General features: G+C 43.9%; 1 long non-coding RNA gene across 1 annotated transcript in view; it reads right to left on the minus strand.

The window, feature by feature from the left end:
* LOC130202209 (uncharacterized) overlaps positions 1–13,368 on the minus strand; it is a 24,829-nt gene extending 11,461 nt beyond the window's left edge. The window contains exon 1 of the long non-coding RNA XR_008833301.1: positions 13,316–13,368. This is a non-coding gene — a long non-coding RNA (uncharacterized LOC130202209). The remainder of the gene's footprint in view (positions 1–13,315) is intronic.
* Between the last annotated feature and the right edge of the window lie 1,632 nt (positions 13,369–15,000).

The raw sequence follows: 15,000 nt of genomic DNA on the forward strand, positions 1-15,000 counted from the left end.
ACCGCTGAAGGACAACCTACAGAGAGCCATGGAGGTTGAGGAGGGAGGGCTGTCGGACCGAGGCCGTGTCAGGCCTGCAAAGACAGGGAGCCCATCACCCAGGTGGGCCGGCTCTGTTGTTGTTGACTATTTTACTCTTGTTGACTCGTTTACTTGTGTTTACTCTCACTTTGTTGAGATAAGTTCCACCACTGCTGGCCGCATGATCACGTTCCTCCAGCCTGCAGAACCTCACGGTGCGGGTTCCTGCTGCTGGGGTCACAAATTCTCCAGCTGGAGAACTTCACAATGTTACTGAAACATGTTGGCTATCAGCTTTACTGAAACATGTTGTTTATGTTTACTGAAACAACATGTTTGTTTCCTAACTTATGTTGTTTATGTTTGCACAAACATGTTTATATTTTACTGAAACATGTTTATATTTACTGACACATGTTGTTTATGTTTTCTGAAACATGTTTATGTTTACTGAAACACCATGTTTATGTTTACAAAACATGTTGTTTATGTTTACTGAAACATGTTTATGTTTACTGAAACAACATGTTCATGTTTACTGAAACATGTTGTTTTATGTTTACTGAAACAACATGTTTTGTTTCCCTGAAACATGTTGTTTATGTTTACTGAAACATGTTTATATTGCACTGACACATGTTGTTTATGTTTTTCTGAAACATGTTTATGTTTACTGGAAACACCATGTTTTGCTGTTTACTGAAACATGTTGTTTATGTTTACTGAAACATGTTTTATGTTTCTTAAACAACACCTGTTCATCATTCACTGAAACATGTTTATGTTTACTGAAACAACATACATGTTTATCATTTACCGTATTTATTTTGAAACATGTTTACTGGTATGTTTATGTTTACTGAAACAACATGTTTATGTTTACTGAAACATGTCTGTGGTTGTTTTCTATTTTAAAATGTATTTCTATTCAGTATTTATTTGTATTACCAGTTAAAACAAATATATTTTATTTATTTTTAATTACGGCCTTACATTTCTTTTAAATAAGTTATAAGTCGCATTTGTTGTTGTTGTTGTTGTTCAGGACTACATGCTGCAGCAGGCGATGCTGAAAGTCAAAAGATCACGAGGTCTCTGGACTTCTACGCGGATCCTGGGAATGACGTGAGTCAAACACCACTGATTTACCTGCCTGGTTTATTGAGTTACTGGTTACCCACTGGTTTAGCCACTGGTTATTAGTTACTGGTAATCACACTGGTTATTAGTTACTGGTAACCACTGGTTACCTACTGATTTGATGATTACTGGTAACCACTGGTTTCACTGGTTACTCACTGGTTATTAGTTACTGGTAATCACTGGTTGTTGATTACTGGTAACCGCACTGGTTTACCTACACGGTTTATTTAGTTACTGGTAACCACTGGTTACCCGCTTTGGTTATTAGCGATTACTGGTTACCCACTGGTTTAGCCACTGGTTATTAGTTACTGGTAATCACTGGTTGTTAGTTACTGGTAACCACTGGTTTTCTACTGGTATTTCTGGTAACCACTGGTTACCTACTGGTTATTAGTTACTGGTAACCACTGGTTGCCACTGGTTATTAGTTACTGGTAACCACTGGTTTACCACTACTGGTTGCCACTGGTGCCCACTGGTTACCTGCTGGTTACCTACTGGTACCCACTGGTTTACCTGCTGGTTTCCACTGGGTGCCCTCCTGGTTACCTACTGGTTTTCCACTGGTACCCACTGGTTTACCTACCTGGTTTACTCACTGGTTGTGGTTACTGGTAACCACTGATTTATTAGTTACCGTAACCGCACTGGTTTTACTTCACTGGTTGTGGTTACTGGTAACCGCTGGTTTATTAGTTACTGGTAACCACTGGTTTACCTACTGGTACCCACTGGTTACCTACTGGTACGCGGTTTTCCACTGGTTATTGATTGTTGGTAATCGCCTGGTTTGATTGGTTTCTGGTAACCACTGGTTGCCTTCTACTGGTTACCTGCTGGTAACCACTGGTTTATTAGTTACTGGTAACCACTGGTTGCTCACTGGTTATTAGTTACTGGTAACCGCACTGGTTACCTGCCTGATTTCCCACTGGTGCCCACTGGTTTACCTACTGGTGCCCACTGGTTTACGCCACTGGTTGCCCACTGGTGCCTCCCTGGTTGCCTACTGGTTTACCCACTGGTTTACCTACTGGTTGTGTACACTGGTTACCAACTGATTTTACCCACTGGTTTACCCTACTGAGTACCTACCCTGGTTTATTAGTTGCACTGATTTACCTACTGGTTACCTACCTGGTTACCCACTGGTTGGTATTAGTTACTGGTAACCACTGGTTTACCACTGGTTATTAGTTACTGGTAACCACTGGTTACCTACAAAAGTTGTCCACTGGTGCCCTGGTTTTCCTGGTTACCCACTGGTTGTGGTTCTGGTTACCTACTGGTTCTCCCCTGTGGTCCCCAGCCTGCTCAGAAGATTGACTTCCCCTCGTCGCTTCACTCTCTACTGCCCTGGGTTCGAGGACAAGTCGGACATCGGCTAGAGCATCAAGGAGCCGAATAGCGTGGGCGTTCGGCGCCCGGGAAAGAGCCATCGAAAGCTCTGCGATGCGCACCGCAGCCACGGGCTCTCCTCCAGCTTCAGAACCCGAGGTTCCTGGATCCAGCTACTGCCAGCCCGTTTCCTCTGGTTCCAGTAACTGGGGCTCCAGTCCGATGAAAGTCTAACCGATACCACAGCGGAACCGCGAGCGGAGAGGCTTCAGGTGAGCACCGCGTCCTGATGAGTCATAGGTTTAGTATTATTACCGTATGAGTGCTGGGTTTGGTATTATTATTATGAGTCATAGGTTTTAATATTATTATTATAGAGTCGCCGGGTTTGGTATTACGTTTATCACGGTATTAATATCACGGTTATGAATCGCCAGTTTTAATATCACGCTTCGCCTCAGGACACATTGGCATCTCGGTTCCCAGGCGTTTTACGCCTGCCACCAAAGTGTTGACTCAGGAGTAAAGAAATTCATCAAAAACCAGAATCGGTAAAAGGCGACATGTATTTATGTATTTATGTATTCATGTATTCATGTATTTATGTGTTTATAGATTTATGTATTCGCATGTATTTATGTTTAATAACTATTCATGTGTTTATGTATTCATGTGTCTTTATGTGTTTATGTATTTTGTGTTTATGTATTCATGTATTTATGTGTTTATGTATTTTTGTGTTCATGCTTATGTATGTGTATTTATGTGTTTATAGATTTATGTATTCATGTATATGTATTTGTTTATGTATTCATGTGTTTATGTATTTGTGTTTATAGATTTATGTATTCATGTTTATGTATTCATGTATTTATTTATTTATTCATTTGTTTTCTATTTAAGTATGTATTTGTTTATATAGTTGTGTTTATGTATTCATTTGTTTATGTATTTATTTGTTTATGTATTCATGTATTTCTATATGTTGTTGTTTATGTGTTATTTGTTTGTGTTTATGTATTCATTTATTTATTTGTTATATATATTCATTTGTTTATGTGTGTAATATTTGTATTCATTTATTTATGTATTTATGTGTTTATGTATTTATTTGTTTATATGTATTCATTTGTTTGTGTGTATGTGTTAATGGCCCTCCTCTTCCTCTGGGAGGATGAAGGACCTGGCCTTCATCCAGGATCCTGACAGCTTACTGGATCAGAGATCACTGAGTCCCAACAAACATGGCCGCCCTGCTGGCGCCAGAGCAAGCAACATGGGACTTTTATTTTTGTAAAGTAACCTTCAAAATAAAACAAACAGGAAGTTATACTTTTAATTTAGCCGACAGTTTGTTTCGTCGGTGAACACATAATAATAAAACATTCATTATAAACAATAATAAACATTCATAAAGTGACAGATTGATTAGTTTTCTAGTTCACGAGAGGCAGAGACTCAGGAGGAAGCGGTATGTATATATACATATATATGTGTATATATATATAAACATATATATATTATATATATTAACTATCTAGGTATTTGAAATATTTAACTAACCATAAACATGCAACGTACATTTTTTAAATATAATTCGTTATTATTGAATTTTATTAATACAAATTATAATTATTGTTCATATGTTTTTAATAGTATTATTATTTTTATAAGTTTGCAATAAACATTTTATTCTCTTTCAATCAAGACCATATACCAGGACTGTCTCAGAAAATTAGAATATTGTGATGAAGTTCTTTATTTTCTGTAATGCAATCAAAAAAACAAAAATGTCATGCATTCTGGATTCATTACAAAATCAACTGAAATATTGCAAGCCTTTTATTCTTTTTAATATTGCTGATTATGAAACACAGCTTAAGAAAACTCAAATATCCTGTCTCTAAATATTAGAATATCATGAAAAAGTATACTATTGGGGTATTAAACAAATCACTTAGGTGTCACAATTAACTTCGAAACACCTGCCAAAGGGTTTCCTGAGCCTTGACAAAACGCTCAGCTGTTATAAATCTTTTTTTTTAGCTTGGTCTGAGAAATATTACAATTTTGCTGAGATAGGAGTTTTAGAGTTTTCTTAGCTGTAACCGCAATCTGGCCAATAAAATAAAAGGCTTCCTGTCTTCGGTTGATTATGTCAGGTCAGAATGCGTAGACGACCCTGACCTACGTACAGAAAAATAAAGAACTTATCACAATATGTCTGACCCTGAGACAATCCTATGCTAAATAATAAATAAGTAAAGGGACCTTGACCGGAAGCAAACAGAGCGCTGTCGTTCTTCTTCGCTGGTCGCGGTCCCGCCAGGAGGTCGCGCGGTGACGCCATAGACACAAGCTGATCCTGGCGGTGTCCCGGCTTTCGACCTCTACGACACCAACGCCCCGACCTACCGGGACCTGAACATGCTGCGCGGACTCCTGCAGGCTGCGTCTCGGAGATCATCGCGGTTCCCGGTGAGTTGTTTGTTGTCCCCGGGCGGCCGGTTGTGGATTACCGGTCCCAGCGGTGCGGTCACCGTGTGTCTGTGACGCGGAACTCCGTCGCCAACTTTATTTAAAAAACACGTTTTAAACAAATATCTACTTGGAAAAGATCAAAAGCAAAGATCAAAACAATAGAGTCCGTCTCTTAATACCGTCCGACTGTCTGCGGCTTTCAGCTCACAAGCACATTGGTTCCTACCGATAGATGCTTAATCATACAGCAGCATTTGTTATTATATTATCATATATTTTAATTGTATACACTTTCCTTTATTTGTTTTCATTTCACTTTATTATATTTTATTAATTTGTCTATTTTACCGCTATTTTATTGTATTGTATATTTGTAAAATTTTTTGCTGCTGCTGAATAAAGTCAAATCTGATCTAGATACAGGTTAAATAAAATCTAAAAATACACAATACATGCAAAAATATAAAGTAAAAATGCCATAATATAAACAAATAATATATATATAATTTTTTTATGATTCATAACAATCACCATCTTGTGCTTTTTAGGAATTCTTCATTGTTTTCTAAAAAGGGTGCGTGAAGGATATAGCGCATATATAATAAACATATATTTATCTCGATTGTACCTATTAAATGAAGTGCAACATGCGACTTCACACGCTTCATATCTGCCTTCAGCCTCTCAGTGGCGTGTTCTGCTTCGCTTTACGATGATCCGATTGCTCAACGTTCCTCTGAGTGTCCGTGGCTGGGGGTCGACCTGCGGGTCACTTCCCCTCACAGCTTTAAATGTGCGTGAGCGTGTCCTTCGCTTTCGACCTCCAGAGTCCGAGTGCGGAGGAAGTGGAAACGCTGAGGGACCAGCACGCAGGGAAGCGGCAGCGGGAGAAGGACCGCCAGGGAGGCGGCGTCGGGCTCTTCAACTACGGCCCTGGCGCTACTCGTCCATCTGTCGCTTCCTGAAGACCCGTTCATCGGCGCCAGAACGGCCCGGCTGCAATGGCTGGGCTCTGGACCGCAGCCCTCGCACCTGCAAGCCCGAGATGAGCTGCAGCTTGCGACCTGGACAGCGCGCAGCGGCGAGGACGCAGCGAGGGCGGCGGCTGCGACCGTCGTACAGCGGAGGGTTTAGTCGGCGCTGCATGTCAGTTCTCCTCCTGATCGCTTTCACCCGTCTCCGCCGAGCGTCGGCGCCACAACGGCGTCCTCCGACTTCCTTCACGAAGGCGTCCGTCCTCGGCGGCCGGCGCCCGGCGCATTCAGGCGGCGAAGATGGAAGCGGCCTGCGAGCGGCGCCAGGGAGGCGACGCCCAGCGGCGCCGCCCGACAACATGAAGGAGCTGTTCGAGCGATGATGCAGTCGGTCACGTCGCCCGGCGTCCCTGGCCTCGTGCGCGCTCTTCCTCGCTGGCCTCGGATCAACCGCCGCCTCCCAGGCGGCCAGCGCCCGCAACACAACTTCCACGTCGCCTGGCGGCGCCCAGCGGCGACCGCCGCGCCGCCGCGCCAGCGCCGCCATCAGGCTGAGCCATTGAAAACGGAGCAGCGGGAGGCGAGGCGGGCTGCTGGATGACCGCGCGGCGGCGAGGAGGAGAGGAGGAGAGGAGAGGCGGCGCAGCGTGGCGTCCCATAGGCCGACCGGGCCAAGGAAAACGGCGAGGCAGCTGCTGGTGGGCACCTGAGAGGCTGGAGGCCGGGGCGCAGAGGAGCAGAGGGGCGAGGCCGCTGTTCCTCCTCAGCCTGGCGCCCGGCCGATCAGGAGGCTCCCGGCCCAGAAGCAGTCGTGGGTCAGGAACCGGATGCGGCAACTGCTCCCGCGAGGCGAGTTCAGGGCCTTTCAGTGATCCCAGAAAAACATTTTCCATTTTATAAACACTTTGTGGACTTTTACCAGGAGTTTGTTTTCTCCGTTTTATGATTTCGTAACTTCTCTTCAGTTTTCTTTGTCCTGTTTTGAATTAAAACAAATTCAGTAAGTGACTCATTTATATTTTGATGAATTAATATTCAAAGTGAAGGCGTTAGAAAGCATTAAAGCGACCGTCTTTCTTGGCGTAAATAAAACAAGCGGAAGAATTTGTGTTGTAAATATATAACAAATATATATATATTTTAAAACTGCGTCATTTTATTTCACGAAGATAAAATATTAAAAGCTTCATTCACAAGTTGCTCATTGGCGTTAAGACATAAGGAACATCGCAGCAGCGAGGGCAGGGGCGTCACAGAGGCGGACCAATGGTCGGCCGTTGAGGCAGGCGGAAACCAATGGGAAGGAGCCTAGTCCGCAGGCGGCACGAGAGCAAACCTTCACTCTCAAAGAGACCTGGACTAAAGTTAGACCAGGAGTCCTGTTACATTGAGGCGTGGACTAAAGTTAGACCAGAGGTCCTGTTACATTGAGGCGTGGACTAAAGTTAGACCAGGAGTCCTGTTACATTGAGGCGTGGACTAAAGTTAGACCAGGTGGAGTCCTGTTACATTGAGCGTGGACTAAAGTTAGACCAGGAGTCCTGTTATGTTGAGACCTGGACTAAGTTGACCAAGGAGTCCTCTGTTATATTGAGCGTGGACTAAAAGTTTGACCAGGAATCCTGTTACATTGAGGCATTGGACTAAAGTTAGACCAGGAGTCCTCTGTTATATTGAGACCTGGACTAAAGTTAGACCAGAGTCCTCTGCTATATTGAGACCTGGACTAAAGTTAGACCAGGAGTCCTATTATGTTGAGACCTGGACTAAAAGTTAGACCAGGAGTCCTCCTGTTATATTGAGACATGGACTAAAAGTTAGACCAAGGAGTCCTCTGTTATATTGAGGCGTGGACTAAAGTTAGACCAGGAGTCCTCTGTTATATTGAGGCGGCGTGGACTAAAGTTTGACCAGGAGTCCTCTGTTACATTGAGACCTGGACTAAAGGTTAGATAGGAGTCCTCTGTTATATGGAGACCTGGACTAAAGTTAGACCAGGAGTCCTGTTATGTTGAGACCTGGACTAAAGGTTAGACCGAGGGTCCTCACTGTTATATTGAGACCTGGACTAAAGTTAGACCAGGGTCCTCTGTTATATTGAGACTGGACTAAAGTTTGACCAGGGTCCTCTGTTACATTGAGACCTGGACTAAAGTTTGACAGGAGTCCTCTGTTACATTGAGACCTGGACTAAAAGTTAGACCAGAGTCCTCTGTTATATGGAGACCTGGACTAAAGTTAGACCAGGGTCCTGTTATGTTGAGACCTGGACTAAAGGATTAGACCAGGAGTCCTCTGTTATATTGAGACCTTGACTAAGGTTAGACCAGGGGTCCTCTGTTATATTGAGACCTTGACTAAAGTTAGACCAGGAGTCCTCTGTTACATTGAGACCTGGACTAAAGTTAGACCAGGAGTCCTGTTACATTGAGACCTGGACTAAAGTTGAACCAGGAGTCCTCTGTTTCATTGAGGCGTGGACTGAAGTTAGAACAGGAGTCCTCTGTTATGTTGAGACCTGGACTAAAGTTAGACCAGGAGTCCTCTGTTACATTGAGACCTGGACTAAATTTGAACAGGGTCCTCTATTATATGGAGCCCCTGGACTAAAAAGTTAGACCAGGAGTCCTCTGTTACATTGAGACCTGGACTAAAAGTTAGACCCAGGAGTCCTCTGTTACAGTGACACCTGGACTATAGTTGGACCAGGAGTCCTGTTATATTGAGACCTGGACTAGGAGTTGACCAGGAGTCCTTTGTTATATTGAGGCGTGGACTAAAGACTAGACCAGGAGTCCTCTGTTACATTGAGACCTGGACTAAAGTTAGACCAGGAGTCCTCTGTTACATTGAGACCTGGACTAAAGTTAGACAGGGTCCTCTATTCGTGAGACCTGGACTAAAGTTAGACCAGGAGTCCTCTTATATTGAGACCTGGACTAAAGTCAGACCAGGGTCCTCTGTTACATTGAGACCTGGACTAAAGTTAGACCAGGGTCCTCTGTTATATTGAGGCGTGGACTAAAGTTAGACCAGGAGTCCTGTTACATTGAGACCTGGACTAAAGTTAGACCAGGAGTCCTCTGGTACATTGAGACCTGGACTAAGTTAGACCAGGAGTCCTCTGTTACATTGAGACCTGGACTAAAGACAGACCAGGAGGTCCTCTATATTAGACATGTGGACTAAAGTTGACCAGGGTCCTCTGTTACATTGAGACCTGGACTAAAGTTAGACCAGGAGGTCCTCCTGTTATATTGAGACCTGGACTAAAGTTAGACCAGGAGTCCTGTTATGTTGAGACCCTGGACTAAAGGATTAGACCAGGGTCTGTTATATTGAGACCTGGACTAAAGTTAGACCCAGGGTCCTCTGTTACATTGAGACCTGGACTAAGGATTGGGACCAGGAGTCCTCCTGTTATATTGAGACCTGGACTAAGTTAGACCAGGAGTCCTGTTATGTTGAGACCTGGACTGCAAGAAGTTAGACCAGGGTCCTGTTATATTGAGACCTGGACTAAAGTTAGACCAGGGTCCTCTGTTACATGTGAGACCTGGACTAAAGTTAGACCAGGAGTCCTCTGTTTTATTGAGACCTGGACTAATGTTAGACCAGGGTCCTCTATTACATTGAGACTGGACTAAAGTTAGACCAGGGTCCTCTGTTACATTGAGGCGTGGACTAAAGTTAGACCAGGGTCCTCTGTTATATTGAGACTGGACTAAAGTTAGACCAAGGAGTCCTCTGTTACATTGAGACCTGGACTAAAGTTAGACCAGGTCTCAAGACCTCTGTTACATTGAGACTGGACTAAAGTTAGACCAGGAGTCCTCTGTTACATTGAGACTGGACTAAAAGAGTTAGACCAGAGTCCTCTGTTATATTGAGACCTGGACTAAAGTTAGACCAAGGGAGTCCTCTGTTATATTGAGACCTGGACTAAGTTAGACTCAGGAGTCCTCCTGTAATACATTGAGACGGCTGGACTAAAGTTCCAGGAGTCCTCTTTATTGAGACCTGGACCTAAAGTTAGACCGGTCCTCTGTCATTGGACCTGGGCTGAAGTTAGACAGAGTTATATTGGACCTGAGTTAGACGTCCTCCTGTACATTGAGACCTGGTATAACTTGTTCATCTAAAGCTCTATTAGTAAATGATTTGATAATACATTATTTACTAAGACAGCTTTAGATGACAGATCTAATGTTGAGTCAACATACACAAATGTTTTATGCTGCACTTTTTGTTGCACTGCTGAAATAGTGGGCGTTAACTTTTATGAGTTCATTTTAGACTGACTCCTCTTCTGTTATTCTTTATTTCATTGGAAGTGGCACACGTGGGACAGACGGTCTCTATAGGTTGTGGGTGTTAACGTTAGCTAGTATGAGCTCAATTAGCTGTTGTAGCGTTGGCTGACTCACAACAAGCAGCTTATAGTTACTGTTAGCTAGTATGATGAAGATGGAGAGAAAGAAAGAGAGCAAGAGCAGAGGAAGATAAACAGTAACTCTCCAATCTCTTTGATTATGTATTTATTTTAATACATGAACCCCAGAAGCAAGCGGATGTCTGATTGTGCGCCCGTGTTGTGTTATTTTCCTTCTTCATAATAAAACATCAGAATTATTGAGATGGAAATGAAACTGCATGGTTGCTGTTGTGGAATGTCTAGCCTACAGCGTGGCTCTGGCTTGTTAGCCGCCATACCGCTTTATACAAGGACATCAACGGCTACTCGATGTCCTCGGGCGGACGGGGTGCGGCAGCGGCTGCGATGGACTTCTTCTCCGGCGTCTCTGGACAACGCCTTCCTCATGTCTGCAACTTTGCGAGACAGCGGTCAATGGCGCCCGTTGCTGGGCGTTATCTACACTCCTCAGCGAAGTCAAACTCATGTTCACTGCCGCATCACGGCTGCCTTCTTAAAGGGCCGGTGGAACTGAAACGCTGTATAAACTCCTCCCGAACACATTGTTAAACGAGAACGGGCCCTCGGTGGAGCGCATACCTTCATATCACAAGACTGGGCGTTGAGTTAGTTGCCAATTGGATACAAATTGACGGCGCTATGGTAAAAAGAAGATTTTGACCTTTCCATGACCTTGACCTTTGATTGGTCGATCCCAAATCTAATCAAATGGTCCCCGGATAATAACCAATCACCAAATTACATACGATTCGGTTTAATACTTTTTTGGAAGGTTATCACGGTAACACGCATACAAATAAATAAATAAATACATGGCGATCAAAACATAACCGTCTGCATTTTCAATGCGAAGGTAAAAACTCTTTGCAATTGATTAGTCTCTTCGAGTCTATAAATATTGTACTCGAGAAAATGTCTCTAATATTATAACATAAATCCAGTTAATTTGAAACCTTCAAAATAAAAGCACAGGATATTGTTCGTTAATTTCTTTACGTGATGTATGTCTTTCAAGCCATCAGGGGCCCCACGAAATGACGCTGTGGGCTGGATTCGGGCCGCAGGCCTTATGTTTGACACCCGTGACTTACAGGGTTCGTACACATGTTGACCAATGACCTTTCAATGACCTTTCCATGACCCTAAACCAGATTTCCATGACCAAACATTCAGTGAAATCTCGTTGCATACATGAGAATATACCTTAAGGGACACAATGAGACAATACTTTGACTAAAAGAATAAATATTTATACAAATCTTTATTCTTTTAATCAAACTGTGTAAATGAACATATGAATATAAGTAACTTAAATTCCATGACTTTTCCATGTTTTCCCTGGCCGTATGAACCCTGTAGGTCCGTATTGATTAGAGCAGCACAGGTAACTTCATTCACCTCATTGCTATCGGCTAAGACCACCAGAGCACCTGAAGGGCCCGGCATGTCGGCGAGCAGCTGCGCCCCGCTAAGAACTTTTCTTAAAACAGGGCTCGACACATTTTGACCAATGGATTTCCAGGACTTTAAAGGGTACCTGTAGTGCAAAACAACAACGTGCTACATCCATTCGGCGCATCAAATAAATCATATTTACCCCGCCGCTATTGTCAACAAGTCACACGCCAGCCCGAGGTTACATTTACATTTCTTTGTCAACATTCCGGTCCGTGAACGCTTCCAGGGCGCAGCCATTTGCTAGTTATTTACTCATGTCAAAGGTCACTATGACATTAGAGAGTCGTTGAAAAATTCAGCCAATCGGGTATGCAGGCAAATGTTAGGCCTCTAAACATGGGAGAATAAAGGTGAATATATTCAGAATATTAGTAATAATCCACACCAACTCTGGTGATCGCAAATTAGCCTACATGAAACAACTGGCAAAACTTACCGATGTGACAGTTGTCCTCGGAAGATACAGACCCGAACATGTCGGCCGATCATTGCATCAATGAAAGACATCTCCAGCGCGCTGGCTTATGCGCGATCTTGAGCTCTCAGCTCACTCTTTTTGTGTGAAGCAGATGAGGTCTAATGTCACGCAGTATCGCCGGACATAAGTTGATGCTCTTTACAACAAATGCACTCTGTCTGTTTTGTGGCACATTGTTCCCAACTGCACCAAACGTCCATGCGACTTGCGTGCAGTCCGCAGTACCGGTGAAACATCTGGACCAGCGGTCCTTGACATCAACTTCATCAGAATCATCGCTATCGCCAACATGTCGAATTCACTAAATGGGGATAGTCTGCTTTTAAAGGTTCAAACAAGTATCCAGTTGCGAATCTGACAATCTTTCATCGTCTATATTTATCCGTTTTCTATATTATTATCAATCTCTCAGCATTTGTTTGCGGCGCTCGGCGTTGTTTATATTGGTATCTGAACACATCCGCTGTGGCTGGCTGTCGATCTATCAGCGATGTGACGTCACACCACCTGACTTATATTCAAACTCAGTGCACTGTCGCATGTCGGAGTTGAGGACTTTAGACAGCCTAAACTACGTATTGTTATTGAATACTGGACCGTCAGTGCATGAATAACCTTTAGAAACACATTATCTTTTGATCTGGCTACATATTCGCTTTCACTACAGGTACCCTTTAAACCAAATTTCCATGACTAAACTGAAACACACACACACACACACGATGGGGTTCGATTCCCTGAAGTGTCCTGATACTTTTGACAAACATTGAAGGCCATATTTTCATTGTCACTGAAACCTTGTTAGAAGCACCTGAACGCACCATGGTGGTCGACCTTTTAAAACCAGAGTATTTGTACCTTCAACTTAAAGCCAGAAGGAACTTAAGCTCAACATGCGACGCTCCTTCAAAATGTCTGCAACACTTTGTCCTTTTCTTAAAGCGACAGCGTTTCGGCCCCCCTGTAGACCCGGTCCCGACTCACCGTAGGCGTCTTCGTCCGGCTCCCCGTTGCTGGCGGAGTAATACTCGATGACAAATCCGGTGAAGCGCAGCAGCCCGAGCAGCAGCACATGTTCTACCGCCACCTGGTTGAGAAACCTTACCGAACAGGTCCACGAAGTACCCGCCCTTCCTGCACACAGGGGGTTCACAATAAAAGCATCAAACACCAGGACAGCTTGGCTTTCACAATAAAAGCATCCAAACACCAGGACAGCTGTGTTTTCACAATAAAAGCATCCAAACACCAGGACAGCTTGGTTTTCACAATAAAAGCATCCAAACATGCAACATCAAACACCAGGACAGCTTGGTTTTCACAATAAAAGCATCCAAACACCAGGACAGCTTGGTTTTGAGAATAAAAGCATCCCAACACCAGGACAGCTTGGTTTTCACAATAAAAGCATCCAAACACCAGGACAGCTTGGTTTTGAGAATAAAAGCATCCCAACACCAGGACAGCTTGGTTTTCACAATAAAAGCATCCAAACACCAGGACAGCTTGGTTTTCACAATAAAAGCATCCCAACACCAGGCCAGCTTGGTTTTCACAATAAAAGCATCCAAAGACCAGGACAGTTGTGCGTTCAGTGGATTCTTTTACTCGTTAAAATGTATAAATGAGTCATGGGAAATATGTATTCATTCATAAACAAAAGTAATGGAGGCGTTGATCCTAAACACATGAATAATAAAGAGACAATACGTAGAAAAATATGAAGTTTAGAGTCTAGAGGACCAGGACTAGACTGGTTTAGGACCAGATAAGGTCCCCGACAGTCTGTTTAAGCCCCCTGGTGGTGTGGTCGGGTACGGCGCCGTGCACCGACCTCTCTGAGATCTCCTCCAGCATCTCCATGAGCTTGGCGGCGAGGCCGAGCCTCCTGAACTCCGGCGCCACGGACGTGCCAGCGGTGGCGATGGCCCGTGCCACTCACTCCCGGACCCACGGGCCTCTCGGCCTTCCCCAGACTAGAGCACACAGGAGTAACAGCCCCATGACTGAAACACACAGGAGTAACAACTCCCTGACCGGGCCACACAGGAGCCCATGACTGAAACACACAGGAAGTAACAACCCCATGACTGAAACACACACAGGTAACAACCCCAAGACTGAAACACACAGGCTAACAACCCCATGACTGAAACACACAGGAATGTAACAACCCATGACTGAAACACACAGGAAGTAACAACCCCATGACTGAAACACACAGGAGTAACAACCCATAGAACTGACACACAGGAAGTAACAACCCATGACTGAAACACACGGAAGTAACAACACCATGACTGATGACTGGGAAGTAACAACCCCATGACTGACACACAGGAAGCGCAACCCATGACTGAAACACACAGGAAGTAACAACCCCATGACTACAAACACACAGGAGTAACAACCCATGACTGAAACACACAGAAGGAGTAACAACACCATGACTGACACACAGGAGTAACAACCCCCATGACTGACACTGGGAGTAACAACCCCATGACCTGAAACACACAGGAGTAGCAACACCATGACTGAAACACACGGAAGTAACAACCCCATGACTGAAACACAGGGGTAACAGCCCCATATTTCAGAACACACAGGAAGTAACAACCCCATGACTGAAACACACAGGAAGTAACAGCCCCATGACTGAAACACAC

This window comes from Pseudoliparis swirei, chromosome 12, assembly GCF_029220125.1.
Source record: "Pseudoliparis swirei isolate HS2019 ecotype Mariana Trench chromosome 12, NWPU_hadal_v1, whole genome shotgun sequence".
Lineage (NCBI taxonomy): Eukaryota > Metazoa > Chordata > Actinopteri > Perciformes > Liparidae > Pseudoliparis > Pseudoliparis swirei.